The 6620-nt window shown below is 30.4% G+C and overlaps 1 non-coding gene across 1 annotated transcript; it reads left to right on the forward strand.

Annotated features, from left to right (window-relative positions):
• The first annotated feature begins 5948 nt into the window (after positions 1-5948).
• Positions 5949-6055, forward strand: LOC135276205 (U6 spliceosomal RNA). Its single transcript, XR_010343748.1, has one exon. It is a non-coding gene; the product is annotated as a U6 spliceosomal RNA (small nuclear RNA).
• Positions 6056-6620: the final 565 nt, after the last annotated feature.

Raw genomic sequence — 6620 nt, forward strand, 5'->3', positions numbered from 1 at the left:
AACAGGATAGAGAATCAAGAAATAAATCCAAATATTTACAGCCAAATAATTTTTGACAAAGCTGTTAAGAACATACATTGGGAAAAGGAAACTCCCTTCAATAAATGGTGCTGAGAAAACTGAATAACCATATGCAGAACAGTGACCGGACCCTTATCTCTCATCATTTACATAAACTGACCTAAACATAAGACACATAAAACCACTGAAAGATGACAGATACAGGAAAAACTCTTCAGGACAGTATTCTAGGCAAGAATTTTATGGTCAGAACTTCAAAAGCACAGGCAACAAACCCAAAAATAGACAAATTGAGACATTAACTAAAAAGCTTCTGCACAGCAGAAGAAGCAATAAACAGAGTGAAGAAACAACCTGTTGAATTGGAGAAAACATTCGCAAACTACTTATCCAACAGGAGAGCAACATCCAGAACACACAAGGAACCCAAACAACTAAACAATTAACACAACATCGACAAATAAAAATCCCATTAAAAATGGACAAAGGTCATGAATAGAAATTTCTTACAGCAATTTGGAAATATACAATATATTATTATTAATTATGGTAATTGCGCTGCTCAATAAATCTCAAAAATTTATTTTTCCTCTATAATTGAAACTTTGTACTCTGATCAATTGTGCCCTTCCACATGCCACTACCCGTCCCCACCTACCCTCTCTGGCAGCCACCATTCCATTCTTTACTTCTATAAGTTTAACAGTTTTTTTCTTTTCTTTTCTTTTCTTTTTTTTAGATTCCACATATAAGTGAGATCATGCAGTATTGTTTTTCTGTGCCTGGCTTATTTCACTTAACATAATATCTTATAGTTTTATCTGCATTGTTGCAAATGATATTTCCTTTTTAAGGCTTCATAGTACTCCACTGTTAATGTATGCAGCATTTTATTTATCTTATTACCTATTGATGAACAGTTAGGCTGATTTCATAGCTTGGCTTTTATAAACAATACTGAAGTGAACATGGGTATGCAGATATATCCCTTCAAAATACTGATTTCATCTCCATTGAATATATATCCAGAATTTTGAATGCTGAATCACATGGTAATTAGATATTAATTATTTGAAGAAGCATCATACTGTTTTCTACATGGCTGTACTAATTTGTATCCCCACTAACAATACACAAGAGTTCTTTTCTCCCCACATCCCCACCAACACTTGTCTCCCATTTTTTTCAAAACAACTATTCTTACAGGTATGAGGTGATAGCTCATTTTGGTTTTAGTTTGCATTTATTTATTTTTTATGTTGAACACTTTATTTATTTATTTATTTTCAATATACTTTTAAGTTCTGGGGTACATGTGCAGAATGTGCAGGTTTGTTATTTTGGGCTGCAAAGGTGGGGTCTTCTAAATATACAATCATATCATCTGCAAATAGAGACAATTGCACTTCCTCTTTTCCTAATTGAAAACCCTTTATTTATTTTTCTTGCCCGATTGCCCTGGCCAGAACTTCCAATACTATATTGAATAGGAGTGGTGAGAGAGGGCATCCTTGTCTATGTTGAACACTTTTTTACTAAACCTGTTGGCCATTTCTTTGTCTTAAGTAATATCTATTGAGGTTATTGTTACTGAGTTGAATTCTCTATATACTTGGATATTAATTCCTATCAAATTTATCGTTTGAAAATATTTTCACTCAGTCTGTGGGTTGTCTGTTAACTTGGTTGATTATTTCCTTTGTTGTGCAGAAACTTTTTACTTTGATGCTATTCTATATTTCTATTTTTGTCGTTCTTGCCTGTGCTTCCAGGGTCATATCCAAAAAAATTACTGCCCAGATTAATGCCAGGTAGGTTCTCCACTGTGTTCTTGGAATTCGTCTCTACAGTTAAGTCTTTAATCCATTTTGAGACAACCTGAATTTAATTTTCAGTTTTTATTATTTTCCATTTTTCTTTTAGTTTATGAGGCTTTTCCCCTTAATTAATGTAGCTATGTTTGTATTAAGTATCTTAGCTGTTTTTATGTGATATAATTTACAAAATATTTTCTAGTATTTTACTTTTTCTTTTTATTTACATTGTCTTACATAAAAATATTTTTCGCTTTGCACTTTAAAATTTTCAGTTGTCTACTTTATTATTTATTAATGTTGATTATAGTTAAAAATGCTATTCCTGTTCCCACATGTTATACTGGTATTAGTATGAGTTCATTACACATATAGATTCCTGGGATTCTGGGATAGATTATTCTCGTTAATGAGAGATCAAATATTATCTTTTGTGGACAACATTTATTAAAAAGTCCAGTTTTTCTCACTAATTAGAGTATAATTTTTTGCCATATTATGATGTTTATTTGAATCTATTTCTGGGTTTTATTTTTTCTTTAATTAGTCTATTTATTCATGTATTATTCTAATATCAAGCTCATTTAATTACATGTTATTTATAATTTGTTTTAATATGAGAAAGGTCTCAGTCCCATTTCCCACTAATGTTCCCTGTAGAATTTCCCCAGTTACTTTTTTTTTTTTTAGGTTTTCATATGAATCATAAAATCAACTTGTAATAAACAGTAAAGCTATGTACATTTTTAAAATATTCTGCTGAATGTATAGAATTTAGAATGAAATTACATTTTCATAACATCTAGTTACCTTAGACTGTACTATTTCCTTCAATATTCTATCTTTGTAACATGCAAACTGTTAACTCTTCCTTTCCAATTATTTTTACCTCTAATTGCTTATCCTTGGAAACCCAATCAGCTAACCACTCAATGCAATGCAAATAATAGTGGCAAAAATGGTCATTATGTTTTTTTATTTTAGTGGAAATTTTTACCCATTATATAAGATGTTGACTTTTTAGTTAAGATATGTGTGCATGTGTGTATATATGTGCATGTGTGTGTGTTTATATATGTAAAATAAAGTCTATTATATTTTTATTGATTCCACAATTATGGAAGTACAATTATTAAAATATTTTTGTATTTAGAAATTATGATGTTTCTTTCCAGTTCTATAAATGTAATGAAATGTATTAAATAATTTTTAATAACACAATAAGGATATCTTGCCACTGGGTATATTTTATTATTTTTAATATACTATGGGATTGTTTTATTTTCACTGATATTCATTACTGACATTGACCTATAAATTTGATCAATCACTATATTTATCATACTTTTGTAGGTTTGAATAAAAATAATTTGGAAATTTTTCTTCTTTATTTATTCCACAAAATAATTTAAGTGGCATTGCCCTTTTTCATCTTTACAGTTTTCACAAAATTCCCTTCTGAAAAAAATGTGTTTTGGGCTTTTTACTGGAATGGTCTTTTAAATTGTCTTCTAATTTTTAAAAAACATGCTTATTCACACTTTCTATATTTAAGATTACAGTTTACAATATATTTTTTTCTACAAAACATACATTTTGCCATGCTTTTCAAACAGAGAGAGATGTATTTTAAGCTGTCTCTCTATTTTAAAATGTCCTTATTCTGACTATTAATTTCTTTGCGTCTTCTTATTTTGGTAGTTGTGCTTTTAATTTACTAGTTGAATATTAAGTTAGCTAAGATTTTGTCCAGTTTTTTAATGTTTAATTTTTAAAATAATCATTTTCAAAAAATGATTATTTTCATCAGAAATATATTAATATATTATTTAAATATTTTAAGTACTAAGAATTATATACTTAGTACTTAAAATTATTCACTCACTTCTACAGTAAGAATTATTCACTCACTTTTACAGTACTTTACATTTTCATGAATTCACGACACATGTAAATATTTCATATTTTAAAATTTTGAAATAGCTATCTTATTTTTAGAATTGCAAACTTCCTAGATTCTAAAAAACAACAGAAAGTATAAAAACTGATGGACCAGGTGCAGTGGTTCACACCTGTAATCCCAGCACTTTCGGAGGCTGAGGCAGGCAAATCATCTGAGGTCTGGAGTTCAAGAGCAGCCTAAGCAACACGAAGAAACCCTGTCTCTACTAAAAATACAAAATCAGCCAGGTGTGGTGGCACACGCCTGTAATCCCAGCTACTCAAGAGGCTGAAGCAGGAGAATTGCTTGAACCTGAGAGGCGGAGGTTGCGGTGAGATGAGATCACGCCATTGCACTGCAACCTAGGTAACGAGCAAAACTCCATCTCAAAAAAAGGAAAAAAAAATTGACTAACCAGACAAATTTTAGCGGGTAGTCAATACATTTCCAAGCAATTATTAGAGTTCTACAAAAAAATGAATAATGGAAAATGAGTAATTTTGTCAGGAAGAACATTATGAAAGCGCATACATTTATATAACTTATATGATATTTCCTCATTCATTTATCATTCATTCATATAGTCATCCATTCAAAATGTTTATTGGTTAAAGTATCCCAGTATCCATCATTATTTCATATTATTTTTACATTTTTTTTAAAAGCTTGTCATGATAACAAATTTATAAAGCAAATTAGTTTTACAACACTGTCTGAGCCATTGTTCAGTATTCAGCCAAACTCATTGTTTTCACACAAAAAATGATTTATGGTTAGATTTTCATCGAGAAGTTATATTTTTAAAGCAAATTTTGCCAAGCACACAATGTTGTATATGGCATTGAAAAATATAGCATTGAAAAAGTATGCATCCTCTTACTAATATTTCCTTCACTTCCGAGTACACTGTTGTAAGAAGACTACTGGAGTTTTATGGAGCATCTCTTTGAAACATTCTCAACATATTTTCACGATGCAAAACATTTTTTTTAAAATAAACTTTTTTCTTCCTCCTTCTATTTCATCACCTCTATCAATAAAGTAAAATTGTTTCTTTGCTTTGGATGGGCTTACTTAAAAGGTCCTGTTTTATCAATAATTAAAAATTTTCATATACTCTTCATAAAAATAAAAACTGTAGCCACATTAATTTTAAAAGGTTAAAATTTGTGCTTGTTTTGATTCACGAGATTGCTTGTGAAAATAGCCATTTAATTAAAACAAAATCTACAGTTATAACAAGTATAATTTACATATAATTTTAAATTTTTTCTTTTTATATTTAAATTGTCAAAGCTATTGTATAGAAAAAGCTTTATTCTCTTGCATGTTTCAATTATTATTTAAGGGTCATTCATGTAAATGTGCCATTCTTCTATTTATGGACATGGTTTCATTAATATAACTTTGTTTATATAAAAAGAAACAAAACAATATATGTTGTCTTTTGTTTGTTTTTATTGTTTCTCTTTTTTTTTTTCCCCTGAGGGGTTTTTTGCTTGTTTGATTTTACTAATTAAAGTCCAGAAGAAGATGATGGTTTAAGAGAATTAAGAAAATTGTCATTATTTTCCATTCCACTTCCAAATGGCATAAACAAATTTCTTTGTTCCTCTCCTTGGAGTGAAAATAAATATTCTAGAAATGATTAAAAATGATATCACAAATAACCATTAAAAAAATCAAACAATAAGTGGAGTGAATAGGGACCTTGGTTCTTTAGAAACTGTGTTGTCTTTCTTTTTTTATTTTATTTTTTTAATTTTTATTTTTATTGCATTTTACGTTTTGGGGTACATGTGAAGAACATGCAAGATTGTTGCATAGGTGCATACATGGCAGTGTGATTTGCTGCCTTCCTCCCCTTCACCTATATCTGGCATTTCTCTCATGCTAAATTTTCTATTTCCTATATATCCTAGAATCCCAGATTGGGTATCAGAGATGTATGCATTCCAGACTGCCAACACTCATCGACAAAAACAAACAAAATAAACAAAACATTTCCTTATGAATTTAAGTGGCATCATTCTGTATCACAGTGTGCTTTCCACCAGCATGCATGTCAGGGTATAGAAATGTAAGATTCAGGTTTGAGGAATACAACAAAGTAAAAGAAAAGTAAAGGAGTTTAGGGTGTATGAAGGAAGTTATTATAATAACTGACTGTGGTGCTCGCTTCGGCAGCACATATACTAAAATTGGAACGATACAGAGAAGATTAGCATGGCCCCTGCGCAAGGATGACACGCAAATTCGTGAAGCGTTCCATATTTAAAAAATAATAATAATAATAATAATAATAATAATAATAACTGACTGTGGAATTTAAACTAGTTAAGGAGAAAGTAAAGTGAGACAGGAGGAGTAATAAAAACATAATAGGGTCATTGGACCAGGTACCGGCAGTAGAAAGACTGTTGGATTTGTAGCACAAGAGGGAATTAGCAAATGAAAAAAAAAAAAAAAAAAAAGAAAGAGAGAAAACAGGAGTCAATGGTGAGCAAGCTGGATATATGAATTTAAGATTAGAAAAGTCTAGTAAGGTCTAGGTTGAGGTAAGGTCAAAAACAAATTCAGTGGAGGAAAAGAGAACAATTTATTGAAAGGGTAATTCATGTGAATATTGACATCACTAAAGATTTCAACAAGAGCAATGTGAAAAAGACAATATGCCAAAGCTAAAATCACCAGGGATGAAATGATGACCAGTGGGGATGAGGACAGGAGTAGGTGGCTGCAGCTGAGAGTGGTAGTGAGTGCTGTAGTCTAAAGACTTGTCATTCTAAAGGAAAAAGGAGAATAGTCTGAAAGAGACCATATAATGAGAAAGAATGTAATGT

Source organism: Aotus nancymaae, unplaced genomic scaffold, assembly GCF_030222135.1.
Source record: "Aotus nancymaae isolate 86718 unplaced genomic scaffold, 86718_ANA_hifiasm-v0.15.2.pri h1tg000020l, whole genome shotgun sequence".
Taxonomy (NCBI): Eukaryota; Metazoa; Chordata; class Mammalia; order Primates; family Aotidae; genus Aotus; species Aotus nancymaae.